This window comes from Vipera ursinii (assembly GCF_947247035.1).
Source record: "Vipera ursinii genome assembly, chromosome: 2".
Classification (NCBI taxonomy): domain Eukaryota; kingdom Metazoa; phylum Chordata; class Lepidosauria; order Squamata; family Viperidae; genus Vipera; species Vipera ursinii.
Genome location: NC_139513.1, coordinates 145,865,925 through 145,882,033, shown reverse-complemented (window position 1 = coordinate 145,882,033; position 16,109 = coordinate 145,865,925). Strand labels below are relative to the sequence as shown.

Here is a 16,109-nt window from a genome sequence, read left to right as displayed (position 1 = left end):
TTTTTTATTAGTTTTATTCATTTATAACATAAAATGTGAAAATAGAAAAGCAAATAGTAGGGGACAACAGTAGAAAAAGGGAAAACAAAAAAGGTGTGAAGAAAGGGAATGGAAGAAACAAAAGGCATTGACTTCCGACTCTCTCTGTTGCAGTAAAATCAGACATTAAAATCAGATCTCAACTTTTTACATTTCTATAGTAGTGTGCAGTAGCCATTTCTGTATTGGCAAATGGCTAAATGGTAAATGGTAAAACCCAAAATCATAATATCACTTTTTTCCACCTCAAGCACAAAGTCCAGAAGTGGTTTCCAAGTAGAAACAAAAGTACTTATGTTCTTTTCCTTTATCAGCACAATCAATTTGGCCATCTCTGCTAATTCCATCAGTTTTTGTAACCATTCGTCCACGGTAGGAATCGAGGCATCCTTCCACTTTTGTGCATAGAGCAATCTTGCTGCCGTCACCATATATAAAATCAGAATTTCATTTTTTCCCCAGTTCTCTTTCCATTAGACCCAGAAGGAAAGTTTCTGGTTCAATCTTTATGTTCACTTTAAGAATTTTCTGCATTAATGTATGAATCCTACACCAATATTTCTTTGCTTATCACATGTCCAACATAAATGATAAAAAGTCCCTTCTTTACATTTGCATTTCCAACGTTCATTTGAAATACCTTTTTACATTCTATCTAGATAACTTATCTGGTGTTAAATACCAGTGATACATCATTTTGTAAAAAAATTCTTCTAACTTAGAATTTAATGTGAATTTTAAGCCCTTTATCCACATATTCTCCCATTGTTCAAACATCACTTTATACCCAAAATTCCCTGCCCACTGGATCATACAGTGTTTTACATGTTCATTTTCCAAATTCAATTTTAATAATGTTTAATAGACCCTGGCAATTATATGATCATCACTACCACATAGTAGGATTTCCAATTCATTTTTAGCAAACTCAAAACCATGGCCTTTTTTGTCTAGTTGAAATCTTTCCTTCATTTGTTGATACGTAAACCAGTAACAAGCGTGACATTCTAATTCTTCCCTAGGTTTGAAGATGAGGGTCTCCAGAATTGAAAGATACTGTTTTACCATATGTCCACCAGTCTGGCTTCACCACCATTTCTTTTCTAAAAAAAAGCTTTTTGGGGAACACCCATAGGGGCAATTTTGTAAAAAAAACCCCTTGTTTTATATTTATTCCAAACTCTTAATATGGCGTAACAAATCTGTTGGATGGCCATATTATTGGTGAAAGCAACCTTAAAGCGAAAGGATGATGTCTGGTAAAATTTAAAAGCATTCATCCTATTCAAATTAATAAGTCTTAAATAATACTTAACTTTTCTAACATCCCTTTTAATCTAATTAAAAGAATCCTGGTGAGATCTTTTAGAATTGCATTAGGCAGGCTTCTTACTAAGTATAACTATTCCTCTCTGTTTTGGAAAATGGTAAGTTACAATAAGCTAACATGCGATGGTGTTTCTCTGACAGGATATTCAATATTTTGGGGGGGGGGAAATGGTAGTCCTAAGCTAGTACACTATGCATCTGTTAAGCATACCCCAAAGATCCGCTTTTAAGCCCGAAAGAGCAGTGCCCCAAACAGGCTAGGTGTGAGTGTTTACAGAACAAAATGTCTAGCAATATAGCATGTGCAGACATGATCTATTCCCAAACTCTGTGTTATCACCAGTTAAAAATATTATGGTGTCTGTAATGTTCTGGAGTTACTTAAAGCTATTGTTAATGTTAATAGAGAACTTCAGGCATTCTTACCAATGTGTTACTTTACATATTTCTTGTCTCAGCTTCAGAGGGCTCTAGAGAAAGTGGATTATTTGCACCTTTTGTATCCTGAGTTCAGGTAGGGACACTGTAAGGATACGGCCTTATTTATGATTTTGGATGGACTCTGGAGGGATCAGGAAAGAGATGGTGTGACTGTCTTGATCCTTCTGGATCTCTCAGGGGTTTCAGGGATTGAGAGTGGGAGGCACTGTTTTGGAGTGATTCTTCCCCTTTCTCCATAGCTATTTCCGGTCAGTGTTTGTGTGGGTCTAGCTTTATTTAGTTCCTCACAATGTGCAACACCTCAGGGCTTGGGTGTCTCACTGTCCCTCTTCAAATATCTGTGTGAAAACCATCCAGAGCTGGTATGCAATTTGGAGGTCCTCCTGAATTTGTGGCTTCTACTCAAAGAGCAGGTGGCCGTCGTGTTTAGGGAGCTTTGAACAGATACAATTCTTGCACCACTTGCACCACTCCTGGACTTTGTGGTCTTGCTCATGCTCATTCATGCTTTGGTTACTTCCTCTTGGAAATGCAATGTGCCTACATGGGGCTGCCCTTGAAGACTATCAGGAAATTACAAGTGGTGCAGAATGCTGCAACTCACACAATGCTGGACACCCCTTGGTTTACTCATGATACACAACTGCTATGTGAGCTGTTCCAGCTCCCAGTTTCTTTCTGGGCATAATTTAAGGTTCTGGTTATTACCTTTAGAGCCCTACATGGCAGAAAGCCAAGTTATTTGTAGCGCTACCTCTCCTGAAGGTATCGCTTGCTGTGCTAGGCCGGACAGGATAGGCACACCCCGAGTCCCATCCTTTAAGTGTTGTTATTTAATGAGACCTCGGAAGTGTGCCTTTTCTATAGCAGTACTGCCCTGTGAACACCCTTCTTCTGGGGATCTAGCAGAACTCCTATGCTTTTAGCCTTCTCAAAAGCCGTAAAGGGCTGGCTTTTCCCCCAGGGACTGGGGTAGTGTCTAGAGATTGATGAATTGGAGATGAGGGGCCAGGCTGCTATTTTTCTTTTCTTGATTTTATTATTGTTGGGAGCTGCCAAGATTTGGGTTTTACAAGATGGGCAGCCATATAAATCTTTTAAATAAATAAATGTCAAAGCAAATTAGTTAAGACTAAGCTGTTTTAATAAATGGTATTTATTCTTTTTAATTGTTTTTTCCTAAAAGCTAATTATATTTGTGTGAAGGTTTGCATGCTATTTTCAGCAAAGCATTAGCCTAATAAATTGTTATGATTATTTCCTGTGATAAATTCTCCAGATCAACCATATTCTGCTTCTTTTTTTTTTACATTAAACGGCTTTTTTACCAACATAAAAATAATGATTTTAGAGCTGCTGCTGCTGCTTGATTTAGAATACTTGTACAAATCTGCAAAGAAGCCAAGAATTCCCATCGGTGTGTGGAAATGTCTGAATTACAATTTAGGTAACATAGGGAAAGTTGAGTCTCTGTTCAATTGCTCTAAATCAGTGGTTCCCAACCAGGGGGGCAAGAGGACATTCCAGGGGGTGCGAAAACTTGGGTTTTCAAAATTATAGTGTATATGCATAATTCGTTGCTGTTATTTCAAACTTTTGTAAGGGGTGCAAGAATATATCAGAAGCGTTCTAGGGGTGCGGGGTATAGAAAAGGTTGGGAACTACTGCTCTAAATAGAAAGCGTGATCAGAATTTTTCTAGTGGGATTTTCAAATTAAAGCAGTAATACTATTTCATTATTTCTCTGTATCTGCAAGATAGATATTTATTTGATTGCATTGCTCTCCTTGTTGTTGTTGTTGTTAGTTGCGAAGTCGTGTCCGACCCATCGCGACCCTATGGACAATGTTCCTCCAGGCCTTCCTGTCCTCTACCATCTTCTGGAGTCCATCTAAGCTCACGCCTACTGCTTCAGTGACTCCATCCAGCCACCTCATTCTCTGTCGTCCCCTTCTTCTATTGCCCTCAATCTTTCCCAGCATTAGGCTCTTCTCCAGTGAGTCCTTCCTTCTCATTAGGTGGCCAAAGTATTTGAGTTTTAGCTTCAGGATCTGGCCTTCTAAAGAGCAGTCAGGGTTGATCTCCTCTAGGACTGACCGGTTTGATCGCCTTGCAGTCCAAGGAACTCGCAGGAGTCTTCTCCAGCACCATAGTTCAAAGGCTTCAATTCTTTGGCGCTCAGCCTTTCTTATGGTCCAGCTTTCACTGCCATACATTGCAACTGGGAAGACCATAGCCTTGACTATACGGATTTTTGTTGACAGGGTGATGTCTCTGCTTTTTAGTGTGCTGTCTAGATTTGCCATGGCTTTCCTCCCAAGGAGCAAGCGTCTTTTAATTTCTTGGCTACAGTCCCCATCTGCAGTGATCTTGGAGCCAAGGAAAATAAAATCTGTCACTACCTCCATTTCTTCCCCATCTATTTGCCAGGAATTGAGAGGGCCAGATGCCATGATCTTGGTTTTCTTAATGTTTAGTTTCAACCCAAGTTTTGCACTCTCCTTCTTCACCCGCAACACCAGGCTCTTTAGTTCTTCTTCACTTTCTGCCATTAGAGTGGTATCATCTGCATATCTTAGGTTGTTGATGTTTCTTCCGGCAATCTTAATTCCAACTTTTGATTCATCTAGCCCTGCCTTTCTCATGATGTGCTCTGCATATAAGTTAAATAGGCAAGGCGACAGTATACAGCCTTGCCGGACTCCTTTCCCAATTTTGAACCAATCAGTGGTTCCGTGTCCAGTTCTCACTGTTGCTTCTTGGCCCGCATATAGATTTCTCAAGAGACAAATAAGATGTTCTGGTACTCCCATCTCTTTAAGGACTTGCCACAGTTTGTTATGATCCACACAATCAAAGGCTTTAGCATAGTCAATGAAGCAGAAGTAGATGTTTTTCTGGAACTCCCTAGCTTTCTCCATGATCCAGCGTATGTTAGCAATTTGATCTCTAGTTCCTCTGCCTCTTCGAAATCCTGCCTGTACTTCTGGTAGTTCTCGATCCACATACTGCTGGAGTCTAGCTTGTAGAATTTTAAGCATAACTTTACTAGCATGAGAAATGAGTGCAATGGTGCGATAGTTTGAACATTCTTTGGCACTGCCTTTCTTTGGAATTGGAATGTAAACTGATCTTTTCCAATCCTGTGGCCACTGTTGAGTTTTCCAAATTTGCTGGCAAATTGAGTGTAGCACTTTTACTGCATCGTCTTTTAAGATTTTGAATAGCTCAGCTGGAATACTGTCACCTCCACTAGCTTTGTTGTTGCTCAGCTTTTCTAAGGCCCACTTCACTTCACATTCTAGGATGTCTGGCTCGAGGTCAGTGACCACCTCATTGTGATTATCAGGGACGTTAAGCTCATTCTTGTATAATTCTTCTGTGTAATTTTGCCACCTCTTCTTAATCTCTTCTGCCTCTGTTAGGTCCCTGCCATTTTGGTCCTTTATCATGCCCATTTTTGCATGAAACGTTCCTTTCATCTCTCCAATTTTCTTGAAAAGATCTCTGGTCCTCCCTATTCTATTGTTTTCTTCTATTTCTTTGCATTGTTCATTTAAGAAGGCATTCTTATCTCTTCTAGCTATTCTTTGGAATTCTGCATTCAATTGGGCATATCTATGTTTTTCTCCCTTGCCTTTCGCTTCCCTCCTTTCCTCAGCTATTTGCAAAGCTTCCTCAGACAGCCATTTTGCTTTCTTGCATTTCTTTTTCTTTGGGATGGTTTTGGTTGCTACCTGTTGTACAATGTTGCGAACCTCTATCCATAGTTCTTCAGGCACTCTGTCTATCAGATCTAATTCCTTAAATCTATTTGTCACCTCTACTGTATATTCAACAGGAATATGATTTAATTCATACCTGACTGGCCTAGCGCTTTTCCCTACTTTCTTTAATTTAAGCCTAAACTTTGCAACAAGAAGCTCATGGTCTGAGCCACAGTCAGCTCCTGGTCTTGTTTTTACTGACTGTATAGAGCTTCTCCATCTTTGGCTGCAGAGCATATAGTCAATCTGATTTCTGTGTTGACCGTCTGGTGATGTCCATGTGTAAAGCCGTCTCTTGGGTTGTTGGAAAAGAGTGTTTGCTATGACCATCGTATTCTCTTGACAAAATTCTATCAGCCTGTGCCCTGCTTCATTTTGTACTCCAAGGCCAAACTTGCCTGTTATTCCAGTTATCTTTTGGCTTCCTACTTTAGCATTCCAATCCCCCATGATGATAAGGACATCATTTCTGGGTGTTAGTTCTATAAGGTGCTGTAGGGCTTCATAGAACCGGTCAATTTCATCCTCTTCAGCACTGGTGGTTGGGGCATAGACTTGGACTACTGTGATATTGAATGGTTTGCCTTGGATTCGAACTGAGATCATTCTGTCATTTTGAGGATTGTATCCCAGTATTGCTTTTCCTATTTTTTTATTGACTATGAAGGCTACTCCATTTCTTCTGAGGGATTCTTGCCCACAGTAGTATACCTGATGGTCATCTGAATTAAATTCACCCATTCCTGTCCATTTTAGTTCGCTGATACCTAAGATGTCAATGTTTAGTCTTGTCATCTCTTGTTTGACCACGTCCAGCTTTCCTTGATTCATGGATCTTACATTCCAGGTTCCTATGGAGAAAAAATCTTTACAGCATCGGACTTTCCTTTCACCACCAGACATATCCACAGCTGAGCGTCCTTTCGGCTTTGGCCCAGTCGCTTCATTCTTTCTGGCGCTACTAGTACTAGCCCTCTGCTCTTCCCCAGTAGCATGTTGGACGCCTTCCGACCTGAGGGGCTCATCTTCCAGCGTCATATCGTTTTGCCTTTTGGTACTGTCCATAGGGTTTTCATGGCAAAGATACTGGAGTGGGTTGCCATTTCCTCTCCTCTCCTACATTTCTACTAATTGCTTAAGATGGCAGCCTGTACAGGTTTGATGCCCGAGCAACCGCTTTATCTGGTACAGGCAGTCCTTGCCTTATGACCACAGTTGTTAAGTGAGTTGTACCCAATTTTACAACTTTTTTTGCTGCTTTAAGCATATCACCTTTTCCCATTAACTTTTCTTGCTGGAAGCCAGCTGGGAACATTATAAATGGCAATCACGTGACCCCCAAGATGCCTCAGCCATTGTAAATAAATGCTGAATGCAAAGCAACCAAATTTTGATCACGTAATTGTGGCGATGCTGCGTTGGTTATAAGAACAAGAACTGGTGGCAAGTTGCATTTTTCAGTGCCATGGTAACTTTGAATGGTTAGTAAATGAATGAATGATTGTTAAGTCAAGGATTACCAGTATATTTGGCAACAAGAGACCTATGACCCACATATCCAGTTGAGTAGGGACTGGAATTTGACCTTCTTGGTTCCAATACAACACCTTGTCTATTATACTTCTCTCTCTTTCCAGCTGCCAATATTTGTAGATATTTAAAATTACTGATGAAATGTAAAACATAATTTAATTGGGCTAAAATAGTCTTTTATTTTAAAAATGAAATGATGTTTTGGCGTCTTCCCTGGTTATTTTTGAAAAGAGCAGGTTTTATGAGAGAGAAACCTTTCAAAAGAAAGGTCTAAGGTGAAAATTGCTTTAGAAAATAGTTAATTGTTCAATCTCCTATACCAGAGGTGTCAGACTGCCGGCCTGCGGGCTGGATGCATATGCCAAAACTGCGCCTACTCTAGCTCCAGCAATGGGGAAACAGTCACAATATATTGAGACACGTGACGTGACATTGTGAGTTTGACACCCCTGTCCTATGCAAAAAGTAATTTCTTTATGTAATCTAATGTGCTTGTATATGCTTTACTAAGAAATAGTTTAAATTGAGTTCATTGATTGTAATTAACTGCTGCCACCTTATATTATTGCATAAATGGGCACAAAAATGCATTGCCTGAATTACAGTAAGCTATCGTGGTTTGCTTAGATTTGGTTCTACATAATTTATAACCTTAGCTATGGTTTCTTGTTTAATGTTACCTGTGAACCAGGCCACTCCAGGTTTGTTCACATGATACAGCTGCTGTAGTTACAGTTTAGCCATCAAAACTTTCCAAATGGTGAGGCTTTAAAGCACCTGCCTATGATATAGGGTGCAGTGTCTACTTTTAGATAGAATAACTTAAGAAAAGCCATGATATGTAGTTTATGCCTTTAATAAACCATGGTTCCAATGCCATGATTGCTTTAATGTGGCTCATTAAGATAGATGAACCAGATACAAGATGTATGTACTACTGCAATTTTTCTTTACATAACAGAAGTTCTGTTTCCCCGAAAATAAGACCCAGTCTTATATTTTTTTGCCTCCAAAAGAGGCACCAGGTGTTATTTTGGGGGGATGTCTTACCTTAGGACCACTGCTGCCAGGCCTCCCACACACCAAAACCTGTCATGCCACTGCCTGAGTTCTGCAGCCGCTTGTGGCTGCATGCCTTGTGAAGCATTGTGCCACTGCTGCCACTTGCTGCAGAAGGCCGTGAGGCTCGGCGTGGTGAAACATGTGGCGTCCTGCCACGAGTGGCAGCACCGATGCAATTGGCATGATGTGCCACATGGCCTCCTGCCGCGAGCAGCGCAGTCAGTGCGACAAGCCACGCAGCATCCTGCCGCAGCGGTGCAAGAAGCGCGATGTGCAGTTGCTGTGACAAACCTTGTGGCCTCCTGCCACAACTGACGGTAGCAGCACAATGCATCCTGTGGCATGCAGCCACAAGCAGCCGCAGAACTTGGGCAGCAGCGCAACAGGTGTTGGAGTATGCAGCACTCCTAAGGTAAGCCAGTGCGGGGTGTGTGGGGCAGCTCCACCCCCCGACTCTACCTTGATTTTTTACATGTGCGCCTCGCCCCAAAACTAGGGCTTATATTTGGGGTAGGGATTATATTGGGTGTACATGTAAAAAATCAAGCTAGGGCTTATTTTCGGGATATGTCTTATTTTGGGGAAACACAGTAATTTCCAGAGTGGTGATTCTATTTTTCTTAGTACTTAAGAATATTGTACTGTAGATCCCAGATTAATCTTGTATTTGTTTCATTACCTTGCTCCATTTTAATTACTCTTCTGTATCTGGATGAGTAAAGAAAATCAGAATTAGGCGTGGTTGGCAACATCAGATTTGTAAAACCCTAGTGTCCACACTTTGGCCAAAGAGGACAGAGTCAATATCAAAAAAGGAATTGTTGCTTTGAACATGGAGTCATAGCATCTACATGGATCTGGGAAGTTAGGGACAAGCAAATCTTTTTTATTTATTTATTTATTTATTTTTATTACATTTATATCCCGCCCTTCTCCGAAGACTCAGGGCGGCCCAAATGGTTGCTAAGATAAGTGCTACTGCTCTTTTACATGGAGGCTTCTTTCACACCTTCCCATCATGGTCACCAAATAGTTTTAGAAAAACAGGAGTTGCAGCTGCAAAAGTGTGAAGGATCAAACTAAAGATCTCTCACACATGCGTGGCTTTCCTGTCTCCAAATTCCTGCTTGTCTCTCTCTTAGCAAACATTAGTGGTGTGGAGAGTTCAAACCCTTTTCCATTGCAGGGTGTAATTCGTTGTGCTGTATCATCCTAGTTCTAAGCATGCAAATGTAGAGTAGATCCCCCTGCTCTCAATAGGTCTTTCTATGTAAGCATAAATGGGATTGCAATCTTCAAATTGTAAGGTTGAGAATAGTACTTATAAAAATGTTTACTGAAAAGGAAACAAGGAAAGGACTTCCCAGGCACCTTCTCTCAAAGATTTCCACCCCATTCTCCCTCTTGAGTTTTTGCAGCATCCTCCTCCTCCCTATCCACAAGCCAGCAGAGGCCTAGCCCTTGGAAAAGCCGCAAAGACTTAACTTTTCTCACAAGCATTGGGGTAGGGTGAAGCTGAGCCCAGAAAGGGCTTTTGGGGAAGATGTATGGTAGTTGTGGATGCCAAGAGTTTGCTGTAATGGATTTTATGCTTTTATTGTGCTTAATGCTTTTACTGCTGGTTTGCAAGCCACCCAGGGTTATGTTGCATAAGGGCAGCTATAACTGAAAGCAGAAAATTGAGCAGGATCATCTCTATTTCCACAGTAGATTTTTGAAATCCACAACTGCAGAGTAAGAACAGAATATTTCCAATGGAGGGAAACCGTTGAGAAAGGGAACTGGGGCTTCCCATTCCTCTCCTTTAAGGGCCCCTGATTCCAGAGTGTCCTTGTGACTAAAGAGCAGATTGCATAAGGGTAAAATGGATTCATTTTTTCAGGTTTGAGGCCATTGTTAAACAACAGGCCACAGGGCTAGGAATGGGAAACGTGACCTTGGGGATCTTAGATGTCCTTTGGAAGACTGCCCTAAGATGTCAGCCATGTTTGCTGATGATCTTATTTGGGGGAAAACACATAGCGAGGATCCCCAGGAATTTACCTCAGAAACTATTTGCTAGATTGGGAAAATGTTGCCCTTCACCATATGAGCAACTCCTTATAGGAGTTTGTTCTCCAAAGGTTCAAACCTGAACAGAAACATGTATGTGGGTGGGTGGAAATATCTGGATTAACTGCCGCTCGACTTTGCAATCTGATTTGTGTGGAATCCTGCATTTTCCCCCCCCCACACACACACATGTATTATGAGCATAATCATCCTTAATTCTGAAAGCGGCTGCATTTATCCACCCTCAACACCCCCACCCCCACCCCGCTTTGCAGCCCTCTCGGCAAAGCTGCTCGGGTAGTTCGCCCTCCCTTCTCTTCCCTCGGTAGTGGAAATCCCCCTTCAGCCAGATGGGCTGCGAAAAAGGATGGGTGGGGGGCGGAGGGTCTGGGCTGAGATGGGCCGCGCTGAGGTGGGGAGACGGATAAGGCGGAGCTCCGAGCCGTAGTTTCCTTCTGCCTCCGCCTCCACCACCCAACAATAGCAGGCCCCGAGTCGGGCCGTGTCGCGGGAGGATGCGCCAAAGGTACCGGGGCCTCAGCGGCGTAAGCGAGCTCAGGCTTGGTCCCCAGCCCACCGCCCGTCCCCGCTTTTAGGGGCAGGCGGAGGGGGGGACGAAGTTCAAGAGGGCTGGCGGAGAGGCTGAGGAAAAGGTTACTTGGGGGAGCTTAAAGGAGACGGCGGCTGGGAGGGGGGCGAGCGCTTTGGAAAATGTCGGGTGTCTGAAATGGAGCGCTAGCTGGGTAGCTGCTGCAGCAGGAGTCCTTCAGGGAGCCCGGGATAGGGGAAGGGTAGGGGAGCTGCCCCGACTTCGGAGCCATATAGTTTCGAGAGAGGAGGCACGTTTCCAAAGCTCTCCCGGAACCGGCAAGGAACGTGTGGATCGAGGAGCGTCGGGCGCGTGTAGGGCTTGCGGGAGAGGAGGACGTGTGGTTAGGATTGGAAGGCTGGTAGCGCTGTAGAGCTTGGAGGGGAGCGGCGGGGAAACACAGTCTGCGGGGTGGGGAGAAGCTTTTTTTTTTTTTTGTCTCTCGACGATCGCCCTGAAACTAGACTTGAGGACCTGGGCTGTGAAGTTCCACTGTTTGACGGGATGCATCTGTAGCAGAGGAGCGGGATCTCGAAGAAGGCTGTTGCAGAACGGCAATATCTTGAGATTTCCTCGCTCCTGCTGCAGGATGGCGTTGGTTCTTTAAAAAAACAAAAAGATCACTACAGTTGCATTTCTTTCTTCCTGGGGATTTAGATTGAAGTGACGCCCAGGTGTCTCCGTGTTCCCTACAGTCCATGAGATCTGTTTAGTCTCTTTGTGCCATGCATATAGAGGTTGGCCCTGCAGTTTCCCCTTTTTCCCTCCCGCTCCCCCCCCCCAAAATATCGGGAATGCAATGCAGCCAAGAAAATGTAGGCTTTTTCAGTATGCTAGATTTAAGTCTGCTGAATGCCCTTGACTGCTTAAGTAGCCTGGAGTAAGTGTCCTGCGAGCCCTTGGCGGGGCTAATAGGTGCAAAGACCAGCCAGGACTGCGTCCTGGCGTGCAGCAAAATGTGTAAGATGTATAAGACTGAGGAGGGTGTCTTTTTTTTGCAAGAGACTCTGGGAACTTGAAAGTTTGGGGAGTGGGGGGGAGAGGAAATGGGAAGCACTCTATTTGCAAGACAGAGGCTGCCTTTTTACAGGGAGCTTCTATTGCGGCTTATTGGACTATTACAAAGCCACTGTTGAATCAGGAATCCCAAATGACAGATTTCATTAATTCACTGTATGTCTCAGAGAATGTCACATATGTCAGTATGGTGGAAGTGTTGAAGGGGTCACAAGTGAAAAGCTGTGGTGTCAAGACACTCCTGAGCCAGCTTCAGCTTGATAAAGATTGGGAACTCCTATGTAATAGGGGACCTTCTTTTGCCAATCTAGTTTCCATCTGGTATATTGGGCTTGCGTTTCCTTTACAAAGATAAAAAACATGTTACTAGGGTTTTTTCTTTTGAGGGAGGGCAAAACTATTTACATTTTCTTTGTTGGAGCTCCAGTTAAGGTGGAATTCCCCCCCCCCCCCCAGTTCTCTTGCCTAAACCTGCTTGCCCTAGTTTTCTTCCAAGCTCAATCACATAATTCAGAGGTTTTTGATGCTGCCTTTAAAAAGCAGTATTCAAAGAGTTTATTGTTGTGTTGTTTTATGAAAATGTTAAAATATGTAGGATGATGCTTCTAGTTTCCGTAGGTAACTCCTGGGTTTTTCTCTCACCCAGTTGTTCTGAGGATTTTGGAAACTCTTCTGTCTCCCCTGGGCTGGAAAATAGTGAAAACTTCTGGGATGTGGATGCTAAGCATAAATTTCTGTGCTGGTTGACTGAACTAATTCACTCCTCTCTTGAGACTCCTTTTTCTTCAAGTTCCAGTACTGAGAGACAGCAAAAGAATTAATTATTACTCAGTTGTAATCAAAATGCCAAAACCAGTGAATGCATTGCAAGGAAAGTAGATTCTGTAAGCTTTGCTTTTTAAAATATGGTTAAGTCAGACACATTTTTAATATGGCCAAGATGATTTAAATATAAGCCGTTCTGAAAATAGATGCATTTTAATACCCTGGAGCAGTGTTTCTCAATCTGAGCAATTTTAAGATGTGTGGACTTCAACTCCCAGAATTCCTTAGCCAGCCATGGTTTTTAAAAATGCCAAGGTTGAAAACCCTGCCCTGGAGTGAAATTTGGGGACGAGATGGGATAACTGAATGGGGTCAGAGGGGAGAGAAGATGCTCACATGGATGATTTTTAATTAGTATCTTGCATATTTGTTCCCCAAAATCCAGAGCAGTTTTCTTGTGCGTTTTAAAATCATGCATTTTGCAGGGGAAATATGATGGTTGAACATACACACATCTACAACTTTCAAAGATTTTTTAAAAATTCTATTTGAAACTCTGAAAGGGTGAGGGCTGAATACCAATCCTGCATTGCATGTGTTTTATGTTCTCAAAGCTAAATTGAAATGCTGGCTGGGTTCTTCCTCCAGGGATAAAATTAGCGGAGACTGCATTTGTCTTCATCCTTTTATACTCTTCAGGGAATTATTCGACAATTTAGAGTAGAAAATGAATACAGTGATCTAACTTCTCCTTCAGACCACTCTGAAGTAATTTCTTCAGCAATTCTGTAATTGGAAAAAATTATTTGAGTTAGCTGGCTAACACCCCCCCCCTCATCCCAGACCTCCCCCCTGCCTTTTCCAATTATAGCCTTTGGGGTTCAAACAAATCTGGCAAAGTCCAGGTTGGAGTAGATTGAGCCATAGGATAAAAGATTCTTCTATCCTCTCTTTAATCTTGTTTCTTATTATAAACTTCCATGTAAGCGATTTGGGTTTTTTTTTTCCCAGAGGGGGAGCAAAAAAAATAATTCTAGATCTTTGAATTTCTCAAACTCCCATGTCACGTTCAGGTTCTCTTTCAGGTTCTCTAGCTTTTTTTTTTATAGGCAAGATCACTTCTCTCTATTCTTGTATTTTCATGAACCAAATTTGGGTCTCTTTATGAAAATGATACCTCAGCATTTGATTCGAATTTTGGTTTGCATTGCTAGTTTGGTTTCTGCCCATTCTTCTAAGGAGCTCAAAATGATTTTTATTCCAACTTTTTTATTTTGTCTTTCCAACAAATCTGTGGGGTAGGCTAGTCAGAGAAGCTACAGCTGCAACCACCACCACCACCACCGGTAAGCCTTAGGGCTATGTTGATTTACCTCCATTTTAAACCTTCACCTATTGGGCTGCATTTAGCAGCTTACTCTGTTTCTCAACTGTAGCAACTTCAAGATATGTAGACTTCAACTCTCAGAAGTTCCCAGCTGGTGTGGAAGCTGGCTGGAGAATTCTAGAAGTTGAAATCCACGTCTTAAAAGTTGCCAAGAGAGTGCTCTAAGGGATAAAGGAATTCATGTAACTTCAAAATTATCTTGGTCACTTCCTTTAGAAGCTCATTAACAAAACAAATCGCTGGTTAGATGAATGTTGTCTCTCTCAGTAGAACTTAGAGGTACCCTTGAATGTATAAACAAAGAGCAGTCATCCTATTTGGCTACTCACTGATAAACAGAGAAGTACATAGTTTTATTAGGTTTGTCATTTACAGTGGGAACATGGTATATGTGGGATTCACCAATAAATTCCAGATTTGTATTTATGCATTTGCAGGTTTTATATAAACCTCCAACATCAAATTCTGCATTGGTACTGCAAAGCCACAAACATGCTGGATGAAATACTCTGTTGCCTTCAGTACAGCGGTTTCTGGCTTGCTTTCCAATATCGTGGCAATCTTTCATAGCAATTTACAGCACTAATTCCCCCTTCCTAAATCTGACATTTAGCTGCTTAGAACCTTAGAATCCCCTGAAAATTACACACTTATCAAACTCTGCATAACTTGTTGTGCCTGAGAAAGCTGGATTTGGGAAAGTGTGTCAAATTACGGATCAAGTGTAAAACAAGATTAGGCGACTTTGGACACTGTCGTGGGTTCCTTTATGTACTGTATATACCCAAGTCAGTGGTTCCAAAATCCAAGAGAGCCAACACAACCACACAGGTCCTTAGGCAACACACACATAAGCACTCAAAGGCTAGTCCTCACTGCTCACTACTCCATTCCTTCCCACTTCTACTACATTACCGCTCCAACTACTACTTACAAGTCCTACCTCTGGAAATCAGTATATCTGCTTTATGCTGCTTTACAATGCATACACCTCCTTCCCTCTCTCTCACATACCAACATTCCCATTATGGATTAAACTAATCAGATGCCACAGGAGGAGCCTGCTCCTCCTAGGCTGAAAAAGCTCATTTTGGCTAGACATGAGCATTGTAGAAGCTCTGCTGGATTTGACATTGGTCCATCACCCCTGGATTCATTTTCTTCTCTCTGGTCAGACAGCTTGACCTGGGGAAGTTTGCAAACTGAACATAATGGATGATGAGAGCCTTGCTTCTTATCTTCAATGTATTACGGTAAAATCTGTCTCTGGTGGTAGAACAGGGCTCTTCAAACTTGGCTTTTTTACGACTTGTGGACTTCAACTCCCAGAATTCCTCAGACAGTGTGCCTGGCTAAGGAATTCTGGGAGTTGAAGTCCACAAGTCGTAAAAGGGCCAGGTTTGAAGACCCCTGTTGTAGAAGGTCTAATTTCAGTACTTCTGATTATCTTCTGGACTGCTCTGTTAACATGTCCTCTTTAAAAATAACCCCATCCTTTAAAAAAAAACAACTCAGTATCACCTGGGATGCTGCAGTAGTGAATGTTGTGGTTTGGTTGTTGCTTTCCTGATAGATGTTGGCTTGGGAGCAGAGGAATACTGGACGTAAATCTGTAAAGCCAAAGTCCTTCAAGGTGAACCAGCAGATTGGCCCCAGCTGCATCAAATGTTTTCCCATTCTTTTGTAAACTGAGCTCTAGCAACCGTCACAAGCATGGAATGAGACTACCATGGGGAAATCCTTGGAGGAAAAGGACTGTGGGGGTTGGATCTTTGTGTTTAAAAATAACTCTCGTTGCAGCTTTCTGCTGTTCACTTACATTGCCTGAATGCTGATATATCTCTTTAAGGCAACATTCCTTTGATGAAGGGTGCTCAGCCCTGAACTCTCTTTGCTTCTCTTTCAGGCAAAAGTGATGAAGGGAAGCCTGGAGGTTGGGCTTGTCATAGTGTCCATTACTGGGCCCTTGAAAAAAGGTAAGAAAAGGCTGGGAAATTGCTGGGCCAAGGCATTAGCTGGGGTCATACATCCATCATCCTGATATTGGGGTGGGTGGGGGGGTGGCCAAGCCACTCTCTGGACATCGCTTGCAGTCCATCCAATTGTAGCAAGATCAACTTGACTGAAT

At 42.4% G+C, this 16,109-nt stretch overlaps 1 protein-coding gene across 1 annotated transcript in view; it reads left to right on the top strand.

Annotated features, from left to right (window-relative positions):
* NCKAP5L (NCK associated protein 5 like) overlaps positions 1 to 16,109 on the top strand; it is a 53,001-nt gene that overhangs the window by 20,232 nt on the left and 16,660 nt on the right. The window contains exon 2 of the mRNA XM_083356167.1: positions 15,888 to 15,957. The gene's annotated coding sequence lies outside the window, so the exon portion shown is untranslated. The remainder of the gene's footprint in view (positions 1 to 15,887; positions 15,958 to 16,109) is intronic.